Source organism: Mobula birostris, chromosome 6 (genome assembly GCF_030028105.1).
Source record: "Mobula birostris isolate sMobBir1 chromosome 6, sMobBir1.hap1, whole genome shotgun sequence".
Taxonomy (NCBI): domain Eukaryota; kingdom Metazoa; phylum Chordata; class Chondrichthyes; order Myliobatiformes; family Myliobatidae; genus Mobula; species Mobula birostris.
Genome location: NC_092375.1, coordinates 98,867,962 through 98,883,872, shown reverse-complemented (window position 1 = coordinate 98,883,872; position 15,911 = coordinate 98,867,962). Strand labels below are relative to the sequence as shown.

The following is a 15,911-nucleotide window of genomic DNA, read 5'->3' as shown; positions in this document are numbered from 1 at the left end:
AAAGAATAAATAAGAAAAAAATTGTACCTTCAGCTCTCCTCACCGAAGCCTCGATGAGCACTCACACACCCACTCACACTTAACCCAAACTTCTTCATATCGGATCTCGCCAAGACCTTAATTTTACGCATTGAAATGTCTCCTTGGGAACTGCGGCATGCAAAATGTGTCAACTGTTCCCCACTTGCTTCCTTTAAACTATCTCTCCATCTACACGATCCAATGTCTCCTTGCTAACTGCGGCACACAAAATTCGCCGGCTGCATCAGCACACTTTTTTTAAACTCTCCACTCCCTCTACACGATCTAATGTCTCCTCGGTAACTGTGGCACACAAAATATGCTGACTGCACCAGTGTCAATTAAAGTGTCCAGCAAGATTGAAATCAATGACGACAAGAGCGGAAGGCGATCGATGGTGTTCAGCACCATCTGCCTGTGATTCACCTGTCTCCTTCCCCCTCGCCGTCCTGGGCCCAGCATGAAAGATCGTGGCAGAGCCTCTGCTTCCTTTGGAGTTTGCGAAGATCCAACATGATATCTAAAACATTGACAAACTTCCACAGATTGACTGACTGTATCACAACCTGGAAACACCAATGCCCTTGAATGAAAATTCCTACAAAAAATAGTGGATACAGTCCAATCCATCACGGGTAAGCCCTCCTCACCATTGAGCACATCCACATGAAACATTCTGGGAAAGCAACAACCATCATCAGGGACCACCACAACCTAGGACATGCTAGGAAGAACATAGGACATCAGTAGAAAGATGTGACATACAATCAGAGATGCTGAATCCTTGTGAGTTGCATTAAGAAACTGCAAGGGTAAAAGGACCCTGATGGCAGTTATATTCAGGCCTCCCAATAGTATCTGGGATGTGAACCACAGATTACGGCGGGAAATAGAAAAGGTGTGTCAAAAGGGTAGTATTATTATAGTCATAGGAGATTTCAACATGCAGGTCAATTAGAAAAGTCAGGTTGGTTAAGGATCTCAAGAGAGTTAGCTTGTTGAATGCCTAAGAGATAGCTTTTTAGAGCAGTTTGTCATTGAGCCTACTAGGGGATCAGTTATACTGGATTGAGTGATATGTAGTGAACTAGAGATGATTACGGAGTTTAAGGTAAAAGAACCCTCAGGAAGCAGTGATCATAACATGATTGAGCTCAACTTGAAATTTGATAGGGAGAAAGTAAAGCCTGACATACAGTATTTCAGTGGTTTCCATACAGAGAGTGGTGGGAGTATGGAATGAGCTGCCAGACGAGGTGGTAAATGCGGGTTCCTTTTTAACATTTAAGAATAAATTGGACAGATACATGGAGGGATACATGGTGTATGGAGGGATATGGTCCGTGTGCAGGTCAGTGGGACTAGGCAGAAAATGGTTCAGCACAGCCAAGAAGGGCCAAAAGGCCTGTTTCTGTGCTGTAGTTTTTCTATGGTTTCTAAGGGAAACCATAAGGTAAGTGGTATGACAGAGAAGCTGGCCAAAGTAAACTGGAAGGAGATGCTGGCAGAGATGACAGTAGAGCAGCAATGGCGTGAGTTTCCAGCAAAAATGAGGAAGGTGCAGAACAGATGTATCCAAAAACAAAGAAATATTCAAATGGCAGAAAACAGAACAACCATGGCTGACAAGGGAAGTCAAAGGTAACGTTAAAGCAAAAGAGAGGGCATACAACAGAGCAAAAATTAGCGGGAAGACAGAGGATTGGGAAGCTTTTAAAACCCTACAGAAAGCAACTAAAAGAAGCATTAGCAGGGAAAAGATGAAATATGAAAGCTAGCAAGCAAACAAACAGTATCATAATGGATAGTAAAACCTTTTTCAAGTATGTAAAAAAATAAAAGAAAGATGAGCGTGGATAAAGGACTGCTAGAAAATGAGGCCAGAGAAAAAATAATGGGGGACAAAGAGATGACAAATGAATTAAATGAGTATTTTCAGAATCAGAATCAGGTTTATTATCACCGGCATGTGAAGTGCAATTTGTTAACTTAGCAGCAGCAGTTCAATGCAATACAGAACACCCTAAAAGCTTGCAGGTGAGTCAGTGATGAAGAAGGCAAATGTACTGTTTGCATTCATTTCAAGAGGTCTAGAATAGAAGAACAGGGATGTGATGCAGAGGCTTTATAAGGCAGTGGTGAGGCCTCACCTTGAGTATTGTGAACATTTTTGGGCTCCTCATCTAAGAAAATATGTGCTGGCATTGGAGAGGGTTCAGAGGAGATTCACAAGGATAATTTCAGGAATGAAAGGGTTATCATATGACGAATGTTTGATAGCCCTGGGTCTGTACTCGCTGGAATTTATAAGGATGAGGTGGGGATCTCATTGAAACCTTTCGAATGTTGAAAGACCTAGACAGAGTGGATGTGGCAAGGATATTTCCCATGGTGGGGGAGTCTAGGACAAGCGGGCACAGCCTCAGGACAGAGGGACGTCCATTTAAAGCAGAGGTGCAGAGAAATTTCTTTAGCCATACAGTACTGAATTTGTAGAATTTATTAGCACAGGCAGCTATGGAGACCAGGTCATTGGGTGTATTTACTGCAGAGCTTGATAGGTTCCTGATCGGACATGGCAATAAAGGTTATAGGGAGAAGGCCAGGGAGTGGGGCTGAGGAAGGAAAAAAGATCAGCCATGATCAAATGATGGAGCAGACTTGATGGGCCAAATAGCCTAATTCTACTCCTATGTCTCATGGTCTTATGCTCTCTTCTCACTACTGCCATCAGGAAGGTGGTACTGGAGCCTCAGTACTCATACCACCGGGTTCACAGCTGTTACCCCTCAACTATCAGGCTCTTGAACCAAAGGGGATAACTTCACTCATCTTCACTTGCTACATCACTGAAATGTTCCCACAACCTATGCACACAAATTCAAAGACTCTTCACATCATTTTCTCAATACAGGTTTCCCCCGCCATCCGAAGGTAGAGCGTTCCTATGAAACGGTTCGTAAGCCTAAATGTCGTAAAGTGAAGAAGCAATTACCATTAATTTACATGGGAAAAATTTGTGAGCATTCGCAGACCCAAAAATAACCTACCAAATCATGCCAAATAACACATAAAACCTAAAATAACAGTAACATATAGTAAAAGCAGGAATGATATGATGAATACACAGCATATATAAAGTAAAAATACTTTTCCACAATCATTGCCTGCACTGTTCTCCGTAGCGAAAATCTCACGCAAGCGCCGTCGGCAGAAAATCTCATTCAAGCGCTCTCCAGTAACCTTTAAGCTATGAAGCTGCCAAATCATACCAAGTAACACGTAAAAATACACGGTCGATATAAAGTAGAAATAATGTATGTACAATGTAGTATCACTTACTGGAATCGGGAAGACAGCGCCAAGCACACTGATGATGGTGTGTTAGGCTGAGTCGTCGCAGGGTGGGGTGGTGCAGTGGCCCCTACCCTCCAGGCAGGGGACCGATACCGATCCGCGAAGAATGCAGGGGTACAGCGGTGGCCAGGACGCACCCAGCACATCTTTAAGAGAAAAGCCGAAACAAACAAGCTAATTAATTAGGTGCCGCCCGGCACGTAAATGTCGGCCCAGATCAGAGGCGACGCGATTGGCAATCGCCTCTGATCTGGGCCGACATTTACATGCCGGGTGGCACCTAATTAATTAGCTTGTTTATTTTGGCTTTTTTTCTTAAGGATGTGCTGGGTGCCTCCTGGCTACCGCTGCATTCTCCATGAATCGGTATCTGTCCGCAGCCCGGGGGTTGGGACCACTGGGGTGGTGGGACACTGGGGTGTCATCTCATCATCGATCAGGGCAGGCAGGTCATCTTCTATGGCGAAGGCTGAGGTTCATCGTCTGCCGTGGTTGTTGTGGAAGGCTTGCTTGACTGCTTAGCCTTGCGCATTTTTACATCATACAGTTCTTTGTAAGCACTCAAATCATCCTGCAAGTATGCCCTAAACCGACGTACCCTTTCAAAATTAAAGTCGTACTTCACCATTGCAGCAAAAATCTCACACAGTTGCTTCTTGTTCAGTTCCTGGACGACTTCACTTCCGGTTCATTACTGCATTCGGTTTCAATTGTTATCCTTTTCTCTTCCAATTGCATCAGCTCTTTATCTTGGTCATGGGATGCCAAAACCTCTTCAACATCATCTTCGTCAACTTCCACAAGCCAAACTCACTTTATCCTTACTTCGTTCACTACGATCAAAATGCTTAATTATGTCTAATTTTACGCTAAGTGTAACACTCTTACAAGCTCTTTTAGGCTTTTCCGATACCTTAGAACTCATCTTGCAAACGACTGCTCACAGGCATATGTTTAAGCAATGCCAGCTAGAATGCAGTTCCAAATCCGGGGGAAGAGTGGCTGCTCAGGGTATGCGCTGCCTTTTTCGTAACAGTGAACTTCTGTTAGCGAAAACAGGGAACTAATGTAGGTCTTTCGTAACAGTGAGGTTTCGTAAAGCGAACATTCGAAAAGCAGGGGACACCTGTAATAATAAATAACCAATAAATACTGTTTCTTTCTCTTAGTACTTACACAGTTTGTGTTATCTGCACACTGATTGAATGCTCAAGTAGGTGCAGTCTTTCATGATGGTTATTATTCTATTATAGGTTTACTGAGTACGTCCACAAGAAAATAAATCTCAGGGTTGTCAATAGTGACACATATGTACTACATGTTTTTTGAACTGTGAACTATTTAGCCTCTGCACCCTGAAAACAGCCAGCACTGTGGAAGCAAGCAGCCAAAACAAGTTAAATCAACATATGCTCAAGTTTCCTTTTCTAAATAATGTCATTTTAACAAAAACACTCAAAAGGATGAATCAAAGAGACTACACACCAACAGCAAAAACCAAACTCAGATCCTGGCTGCATTAAGTAGAAACCCACAGCAAAATTAATCAAATTTCCATATAACACAAAGTATGCAAACACACAGTGAACACTGGGGACTCCATCCTTGAGAATACCCAAGTTAACAGATCATTCTAACAGACCGCTTTGAATGGAAGAGTAGAATACATGGAACCATAGTGAAATTGTGATCAAATGAATGAGGTGCTTGTGAAAGCATTCACTCCATAGGTTCCTGATTCATCAGGGTTTCAAAGACAGGAGAATAGGATTGAGAAGGAAAATAAATCAGCCACGATTCAATGGCAGGGCAGACTCAATAGGCCAATTGGCCTCACCTGCTTCTACGACTTATAGTCTTATCTGTATTTGATCTTCCCAGAGGAGGAGGACCAGGTGCCATGAAGCAGGTTCTACTGGAAGCTATGGGATTGTTTCACTACTTGGTCAGTCCTGGAGATGGGCACAGATGTCTGATCTGACACTCCAAAAATTGGAATTAGAAGTGATTTCAAATGCTAAAACTTATAGCATTAGTCGGCATCAATTAAAAGTACAACGCACATCCACTGTTGGCAGATCACCTTACAGATCCAGTTTTTCCACATCTTCACATCTTCCTGATTTTCATTCTAAGTTGTCTATGATACGCATTCTTGCACATTTTATAAATGTTGCACACTTTTTTTTTGGATTGGGACAACAGAGCGGCGTGGGAGCTGAAATCTGAAGCAAGACAGTTTTTTTAAACACTTCTTCGAGTGCAAGAAGGACGAGACTGCGCAGGCAGGTGACGTAGACAGGACAGCATGGAGAGTATAAAAAGGAAGATTACTTCCAATGGCTTTCTTTTGAATTGGGACAACAGAGCGGCGTGGAAGCTGAATTCTGAAGGAAGGCAGTTTTTTTTAAAAACCTCCTCGAGTGTGAAAAGGAAGAGACTGTGCAGGCGCGTGACATAGGCAGGACAGCGCAGTGAGTTTAAAAAGGAATGTTACTTCCAACTGCTTTCTTTTGGATCGGGACAATAGAGCGGCGTGAGAGATAAATTCTGAAGGAAGGCAGTTTTTTTTTAAAAACTTCTTCGAGTGCCAGAAGGACGAGACTGCGCAGGCATGTGACATAGGCAGAACAGCACAGAGAGTTTAAAAGGGAGACCACCCTATACAGCAGGCAGCGGAGTGAGTGGTAGCAGAGTGGCTTTGGCTTCAATGGGCTTCGGCGGTAAACGGAAAGAGGCGAGAACGAAGCACCAACTCTTATCTCCCCCCCCCCCTTGGCGAATCGGCCTGGACAGACAGGAACAGCAGGGCTCTCACAGCTAACAGTACAAGCTAACAGTTTAAAATGTTCATCTGTTTGTCCAGGTAAGTGGGTGAGTAGACTTATTTTTCCTGTTTCATTCCTGTAGAATTAGATAGCATGCCTGCAGGGTTAGTGCTTTGTTCAGGGTGACAAATGTGGGAATTCTGGGAGACCTCCAGCCTCCCTGATGGCCACATCTGCACCAGGTGCACCGACATGCAGCTCCTCGGAGACCGTGTTAGGGATCTGGAGCTGCAACTTAATGACCTACTGCTTATCAGGGAAAGTGAAGAGGTGATAGACAGGAGTTACAGGGAGGTAGTCATCCCTAGGCTACAGGGGCAGAAAATTGGGTGACTGTCAGGAGAGGGAGGGAAAATGCCCGGATAGTGGAGAGCACACCTGTGGCTATCCCCCTCAGCAACAAATATCTTGTTCTGGATGCTGTTGAGGGGGATGACCTCACAGGGGATGCCTATGGTGACCGGGTCTCTAGCACTGAGCCTGGCGCTGTTGTGCAGGAGGGATGGAGGGGGAAGAGGAATGCGGTAGTCATAGGGGATTCCATAGTCAGAGGAACAGGCAGGAGATTCTGTGAGCCTGATTAGATACCTGCATGGTGTGTTGCCTCCCAGGTGCCAGGGTACGGAATGTCTCGGATCGGGTCCAGAATATTCTGAAGGGACAGGGCGAGCAGCCAGTTGTCTTGGTACATGTTGGTACCAATGACATAGATAGGATAAGGGGGGAGGTCCTAAAGAGTGATTTCTGGGAGTTTGGAAGGAGGCTGAGAGGCAAGACCTCCAGGGAAGTAATCTCGGGATTGCTACCTGTGCCACGTGCTAGCAAGGGCAAAAATAGTAGGATCAGGCAAATGAATGTGTGGCTGAGAGACTGGTGCAGGGAGCAGGGCTTCAGATTATTGGATCATTGGGATCACTTCTGGGGGAAGTATGACCTGTTCAAAATGGACAGGTTACACCTGAACCCAAAGGGAACCAATACCCTGGTGGGAAAGTTTAATAGAGCTGTTAGGGAGGGTTTAAGCTAACTGGCAGGGGGATGGGAACAGGAATGATAGAGCGGAGGAGGGGAAAAACAGAAATAAATCTAAGATAGTGAGCAGTAAAGATGTCAGGAAAGACAGGCAGCTGATGGGGCAAATTTGTAGCCATTGGGATGAGTTGCAGTGCAATAAAGTTGCAGTGAAATCAAAGTGAAAAGTACCAAATACTGGTCTTAAGGTGTTATACTTAAATGCACACAGCATAAAGAATAAGGTGGATGATCTTGTCATACAGCTACAGATTGGCAGGTATGATATTGTGGCCATCACTGAGATGTGGCTAAAGGATGCATGTCTCTGGGAGCTGAACGTCCAAGGATACACGACGTATTGGAAGGATAGGAAAGTAGGCAGAGGGGAAGGCGTGGTTTTATTGGTAAGAAATGATATTAAATCATTAGAAAGAGGTGAAATAGGATCGGAAGGTGCAGAATCCTTATGGGTTGAGCTAAGAAATCACAGGGGTAAAAGGACCCTGATGGCAGTTATAAACCGGCCTCCAAACAGCTGCAGTGATGTGGACTACAAATTACAACAGGAAATAGAAAAGGTTTGTCAGAAGGGCAGTGTTATGATAATTGTGGGGGACTTTAATATGCGAGTGGATTGGGAAAATCAGGTTGGCACTGGATCTCAAGAGAGAATTTGTAGAATGTCTGCGAGATGGCTTTTTAGAACAGCTTGTTGTTGAGCCCACTAGGGGATCGGCTGTACTGGATTGGGTATTGTGGAATGAACCAGAGGTGATTAGAGCGCTTGAGGTGAAGGAACCCTTGGGAGGCAGTGATCATAACATGATTGAGTTCACTGTGAAATTTGAAAAGGAGAAGCCGAAATCTGATGTGTTGGTATTTCAGTGGAGTAAAGGAAATTGTAGTGGGATGAGAGAGGAACTGGCCAAAGTTGACTGGAAAGGGACACTGGCGGGAAAGGTGGCACAGCAGCAGTGGCTGGAGTTTATGCGAGAAGTGAGGAAGGTGCAAGACAGGTAAATTCCAAAAAAGAAGAAATTTTCGAATGGAAAAAGGATGCAACTGTGGCTGACAAGAGAAGTCAAAGCCAAAGTTAAAGCAAAGGAGAAGGCATACAAGGAAGCAAAAGTTAGTGGGAAGACAGAGGATTGGGAAGTTTTTAAAAGCTTACAAAAGGAAACTAAGAAGGTCATTAAGAGGGAAAAGATTAACTATGAAAGGAAGCTAGCAAATAATATCAAAGAGGATACTAAAAGCTTTTTCAAGTATATAAAGAGTAAAAGACAGGTGAGAGTAGATATAGGACCGATAGAAAATGATGCTGGAGAAATTCTAATGGGAGATAAGGCGATGGCGGAGGAACTGAACGAGTATTTTGCATCAGTCTTCACTGAGGAAGACGTCAGCAGTATACTGGACACTCAAGGGTGGCAGGGAAGAGAAGTGTGCACAGTCACAATTACGACAGAGAAAGTACTCAGGAAGCTGAATAGTCTAAAGGTAGATAAATCTCCCGGACCAAATGGAATGCACCCTTGTGTTCTGAAGGAAGTAGCTGTGGAGATTGCGGAGGCATTAGCGATGATCTTTCAAAAGTCGATAGATTCTGGCATGGTTCTGGAGGACTGGAAGATTGTAAATGTCACTCCGCTATTTAAGAAGGGGGCAAGGAAGCAAAAAGGAAATTATAGACCTGTTAGCTTGGCATCGGTGGTTGGGAAGTTGTTGGAGTCGATTGTCAAGGATGAGGTTATAGAGTACCTGGAGGCATATGACAAGATAGGAAGAACGCAGCATGGATTCCCTGAAGGAAAATCCTGCCTGATAAACCTATTACAATTTTTTGAGGAAATTACAAGTAGGCTAGACAAAGGAGATGCAGTGGATGATGTATATTTGGATTTTCAGAAGGCCTTTGACAAGGTGCCACACGAGGCTACTTAAGATAAGAGCCCATGGAATTACAGGAAAGTTACAAACGTGGATAGAGCATTGGCTGATTGGCAGGGAACAGAGAGTGGGAATAAAGGGATCCTATTCTGGTTGGCTGCCAGTTACCAGTGGTGTTCCACAGGGGTCCGTGATGGGGCCGCTTCTTTTTATATTGTACATCAACGATTTCGATTATGGCTAAGTTTGCTGATGATACGAAGATAGGTGGAAGGGCCGGCAGCGCTGAGGAAACGGAGTCTGCAGAGAGACTTGGATAGATTGGAAGAATGGGCAAAGAAGTGGCAAATGAAATACAATGTTGGAAAGTGTATGGTTACGCACTTTGGCAGAAGAAATAAACGGGAAGACTATTATTTCAATGGGGAGAGAATTCGAAGTTCTGAGATGCAAAGGGACTTGGGAGTCCTTGTACAGGATACCCTTAAGGTTAACCTCCAGGTTGAGTCGGTGGTGAAGAAGGTGAATGCAGTGTTGGCATTCATTTCGAGAGGAATGGAGTATAGGAGTAGGGATGTGATGTTGAGGCTGGTGAGACCTCACTTGGAGTACTGTGGGCAGTTTTGGTCTCCTTATTTAAGAAAGGATGTGCTGACATTGGAGACGGTACAGAGAAGATTCATTAGAATGATTCTGGGAATGAGAGGGTTAACATATGAGGAACCTTTGACCATTCTTGGACTGTATTCCTTGGAGTTTAGAAGAATGAAGGGAGACCTCATAGAAACATTTCGAATGTTGAAAGGCATGGACAGAATGGATGTGGCAAAGTTGTTTCCCATGATGGGGGAGTCTAGTACGAGAGGGCATGACTTAAGGATTGAAGGGCGCCCATTCAGAACAGAGATGCGAAGAAATTTTTTTAGCCAGAGGGTGGTGAATCTATGGAATTTGTTGCCACGGGCGGCAGTGGAGGCCAAGTCATTGGGTATATTTAAGGCAGAAATTGGTAGGTATCTGAGTAGCCAGGGCATCAAAGGTTATGGTGAGAAGGCGGGGGAGTGGGACTAAATGGGAGAATGGATCAGCTCATGATAAAATGGCGCAGCAGTCTCGATGGGCCGAATGGCCGACTTCTGCTCCTTTGTCTTATGGTCTTATGGTCTATAACTAAGATACAGGGGCACAAATTATGGTCACATTTCTTTCACATGTGCATTCCACAATTTTTCTCTTCCTGCATCACATGATCCATGTCCCGATACTGCCGCAGGCCAGGATCTATGCCCTAACAGCACAGCATAGTGAATCAGTTATATATTCTGTGCTTATTGCACCACAGCTTGGTATGGCAACTCTGGCTGAAATGGAGAAAACTGCAGGGAGTTGATGATCACAGATCAGTGCACCTCAATGTATTGTTGTAATGAATTGACCTGTACTGATGGCATGCAAAGCCAAGTTCTGCACCGTACATCTGACTGAAACAATAAATACCATCACATCCATTTCAACCCCATTCTCCTGCCTTCTCCATGTAACCTTTGACACCTTTAATCAAGAACTTATCAACAACCACTTTAGATATCTCCAATGACTTGGCCTCCATAGCCATCTGTGGCAATGAATTCCACAGATTCACCACCCGTTGGATGAAGAAATTCCTTATCTCTGTTCTAAAAAGATGTCCTTCTGTTCAGAGGCTGTGCCCCCTGGTCCTCGACTCTCCCACTATTGGAAATATGCTCACCATGTCCATTCTATTGTGGCTTTTCAATCTTCAGTAGGCTTCAACAAGAACCCCAGCCCACATTCTTCAAGACATGGTGGGCCAAAGGGTGTGTTGGGGTGCTGAAGACACTGACTCAGTGGGGAACTCTGATTAAAAACACTGAGAGAGCTCATAATTACCATCTCTGTTGAGGAGTGAGGAGAAATGGTACCTGCTGGCAATGGAGCACTCATGGGAAAGTCCTTGAGAAAATGCTGACACGTGACAATATGTACTGGGTCACACACTATCAATGCCTACATCTAAATGGTGCCTCTCCAAACTACCTGATGGGTAATGAAGAATACCTGAAGTGATGTCTGCTAGAAAGCAGAAAATGCAGCAACCAGGTTGTAAAGAATAAGATCCCATTAAATGTTAGCAATGTAATAATAAATAGACCATTTCGCTCATGACTAGCTGAGAGATACATCTCGATCATGACACCCCATTATTCCCTGAATCATTTAAATCCACCTCAAGACGCAGACAGGGCTTCAATTTTATACGGCAGTGCATCGGTCAGAAGAGCAGGGGAGTATCATCAGACACTGATGAAGAAAATTAGGTGCCTTAAATTGAGTTTAACCGTTGGCATGGATTAGATGGTCAGTTTCTGTGCCACACATTTAATGGTGTAATCCTGGATTTTCCGCCTAGTCTCTAGGCTGGGCCTTTGACTCCATAACCCCACCTCCCAATGTTTCATCTCCGAAGTCAGCCATACACCCAGTATCATTGCTGACCAACTGAGCTGATTGTAAACACAACAGAGGAAGAGAGGAGTAATTAAGACAAATGAGTGGTGCACAAGTTAAAGAGGCTAAGTGGAGTCGTTATAAAGGAAAGCAATGGTCAGATGACACCAAGTATCAAAATGGGAAGGGGGACAGAGCAGAAAATATCTACCATGCGGAATCATCAAATGACCTACATTTCCAAGAGAACTGAGCAAGCAATATACTCAATGCCAAAGATGAAACAATATATTGGCTTAATTTTACGAACAAAAAGATAAGAGGATGTGATTTTAAAGCAGGAAACTGCTGTACTCAAAATATTTGAAATAATCCACCCGGTAGCTATGGAATCATACAACTGTACTTCATAAAAGGTCTATCAGTTTATCATACCTGCACTGGTTCTAATACTCTGTGTGCTTCCTGCACGACCTACTTTTCTTTGAAATGTTTTATGCTAATAATTGATCTGCTTGCCTCTTGAAAGCTATTTAGCTTCTGACATTGAGCATTAAAATGTTTTTTTCATACTTCTTGGTATGATTTTCAAATTTGTTATTTCCAGTTAACAACTTACTGACTCAACTTCACCAAAGTACTCCGCCTCTCAGCAGTTGAACGGGACACGATTGCACAAGCGTGTGAAAGTCCGACCGCGAGGCAGCGGGAGAGTTTAAAAGCGAGAAGATTAATGGAGCGGGTGACGTTGTCGAGGGCTACGGAGTAGAGGGAGACAGAGTAGGAAGGCTTTGGCTCGAGAGGCTTCGGTGAGCAGAGGCTGAGGTCGAGCTTCACTCCAAGTTCCTTTAATTAATCTAATTAACTTAGGAGTAGGTAATGGAGGCAGCAGTTAGGGCAGTTGAGTGCTCCGTTTGCAGTATGTGGGAAGCCAGGGCCAGCACAATCATCCCTGATGACTACACCTGTAAAAGGTGCATCCAGCTGCAGCTCCTGACAAACCGAATTAAGGAACTGGAGCTGGAGCTGGATGAACTTCAGATCATTCGGGAGGCAGAGGCAGAAATATACAGGAGTTACAGGGAGATAGTTACCCCTAAGAGTCAGAAGACAGGTGACTGTCAGGAGAGGGAAGGGGAACAGACAGAATGAGCAGAGCACCCCTGTGACCATTCCCACCAATAATAAGTATACCATTTTGGATACTGTTGATGGGGATGATCTACCAGGGACAAGTTGCAGTGCTTGCATCTCTGGACCCTCAGCTCAGAAGGGAAGGAGGGAAAAGAGGAGAGCAGTAGTGATAGGGGATTCGATAGTTAGGGGGACAGATAAGAGGTTCTGTGGAAGAGATCGAGAATCCCGGATGGTCTGCTGCCTCCCTGGTGCCAAGGTCCGCGATATCTCCGACTGAGTTCTCAGTATTCTCAAGAGAGAGGGTGAGCAGCCAGATGTCGTGGTCCATGTAGGGACCAATGACGTGGGTAGGAAGAGTGAGTGAGGAGGTCCTGAAAGGTGAGTTCAGGGAGTTAGGCACCAAGTTAAAGGACAGGACCTCCAGGATAGCAATCTCAGGATTGCTACCAGTGCCACGTGCAGGCGGGTTTAGAAACAGTAAGATAGCACAGATCAACACGTGGCTGAAGATATGGTGCAGGAGTGAGGGCTTCAAATTTATAGATAATTGGGCAGTTTTCCAGGGAAGGTGGGACCTGTTCTGGCGGGACGATTTACATCTGAACTGGAGGGGGACAAATATTCTTGCAGTTAGGTTTGCTAGAGAGGCTTCAGAGGATTTAAACTAGATACAAGGTGGGAGAGGAACCAGATGTAGGGGAGAAGGAAGAAAAAGGAGATAGTAAAGTTGTTAGTGATAAACAGAGAGTAAGAGGTGCAAAATTTCTTAAATGTATTTATTTTAATGCTAGGAGCATTGTAAGAAAGGTGGATGAGCTTAGAACATGGACTGATACCTGGAAGTATGATGTTGAAACATGGTTACAGGAGGGGGGTGATTGGCAACTAAATATTCCTGGTCTATAATTTCCTGGGCTATCTCTATTCCCTTTCTTGAATAAGGAAACAACATACACAACCTTCCAATCCTCTGAAACCTCTCCTGTCCTCATTGATGATGCAAAGATCATTGCCAGAGGCTCAGCAATCTCCTCCCTCACTTCCCACAGCAGCCTAGGGTACGTCCCGTCTGGTCCTGGTGACTTATCCAACTTGATGCTTTCCAAAAGCTCCAGCACATAATATCTACATGCTCAAGCTTTTCAGTCCGCTGCAAGTCATCCCTACAATCGCCAAGATCCTTTTCCGTTGTCAATACTGAAGCAAAGTATTCATTAAGTACCCCTGCCATCTCCTGCGGTTCCATACACATTTTTCCACTGTCACACTTGATTGGTCCTATTCTCTCACATCTTATCTTCTTGCTCTTCACATATTTGTAGAATGCCTTGGGGTTTTCCTTAATCCTGTCTGCCAAGGCCTTCTCATGGCTCCTTTTGGCTCTCCTAATTTCATTCTTAAACTCCTTCCTGCTAGCCTTATAATCTTCTAGATCTCTATCATTACCTAGTGTTTTGAACCTTTCGTAAGCTCTTCTTTTTTCCTTGACTAGATTTACAACAGCCTTTGTACACCACGGTTCCTGTACCCTAGCATAACTTCCCTGTCTCATTGGAATGTACTTGTGCAGAACTCCACACAAATATACCCTGAACATTTGCCACATTTTTTCCGTACTTTTCCCTGAGAACATCTGCTCCCAATTTAAGCTTTCAATTTCCTGTCTGATAACCTCATAATTCCCCTTACTCCAATTAAACGCTTTTCTAACTTGTCTGTTCCTATCCCTCTCTAATGCTGTTGTAAAGGAGATAGAATTATGATCACTATCTCCAAATGCTCTCCCACTGAGAGACCTGACACCTGACCAGGTTTATTTCCCAATCTGTAATCTCATAAGACTCTGCCTGGGTTGCCTCATTTAACTGGTTTGGACCAGTCACTGTAAATGCACAAATACACAAGGCTGGGGTGGTCAGAACCATGAAATAATGTTGGTTGTAGCCCTGTACAATAACCAGTAAGAAGGTGACCCAGGTAGGTCAGGTGATCTTGAGCCAATGGGATAAAGATCAACAGTTCAATTGATTCAGGAGTTCCAAATACACAGGGGCAATAACTCTCCAGCAGCCAGAGACCAACCATTGCGGATAAGGAGGACCCCATGGACATGTGGAGATCAGGACCATGAGGAACGCCCGGCCAGCATAGACTCCTTTCCCGGGTAATACGTTTTCTCTTCATTGACTCTTCATGGAGTGTCAGGGGTTCTAATAGGGAGCACACAGGTAGATAAGAGTGTGAACCCAAATATTTTTTATTTGAAATAATAAAAGTTACTTGTCGGTAAATTCAGATTCTCTGTGCCTCACTGATCATTATTGCAAGGGGTGATTCTTGTAACAATCTGGGAATACACGTCCATAATTCATTGAAAGTGGCATCACAGGTAGATAGGGTCGTAATGAAAGCTTTTTATAAATCAAAGTATTGAGTACAGGCGATGGGATGTTATGTTGACGTTGTATAAGGAGGGAGGAGAAGATGGCGGCGCGACACAGCTTGCAGTGGCCACTCCGGTGATGATGATATCTGTTATTTGTCAAGTAGGGTGCCGTGCACAATCCTGATTTGATGGAGACAGACGCGAGAGCACGGAGGAACATCTGGTGAAATTTCTGAAATGCCTGCTTCGCTGCCGTTGCTACTGCGTGATCCAGAATCTCCGGAGGGGAAGGCCCCGAGTCCTCGTCTTTAATTGTTGCTCGGCAGCCGGGGCAGGGTCGAAGCGCTCGGCAGAGGATGGCGCTCGGTGCTCGGTGCTAGAGGGCTGGTCGGAGGCTCAAAGTTTTCGGACGGACTCAGAGTTGGCTGCGGTCGGGTGCTTCCAGCGCAGTGCATCAACAAGTTTGCGGCGCTTGGAAGTTCATGGCAGGGAAAGTTTCTCCCTTCTACCGTCTGTGTGAGATGATGGGGCTATCGGGACTTGAGACTTTTTTTTTACCATGCCCATGGTCTGCTCTTTATCAAATTACGGTATTGCTATGCACTGTTGTAACTATATGTTATAATTATGTGGTTTTGTCAGTTTTAGTCTTGGTTTGTCCTGTGTTTCTGTGATATCTCTCTGGAGAAACATTGTATCATTTTTTAATGCACGCATTTCTAATTGACAATAAACGAGGACTGAGTGTCATAATCTATAATCTAATCTATAATACATTGGTGAGGCCTAATTTGGAACATTTTGTGCAG

At 44.3% G+C, this 15,911-nt stretch overlaps 1 protein-coding gene across 14 annotated transcripts in view; it reads right to left on the bottom strand.

Annotated features, from left to right (window-relative positions):
* lrch1 (leucine-rich repeats and calponin homology (CH) domain containing 1) overlaps positions 1–15,911 on the bottom strand; it is a 397,317-nt gene that overhangs the window by 267,978 nt on the left and 113,428 nt on the right. The gene's annotated exons all lie outside the window — the stretch shown is intronic.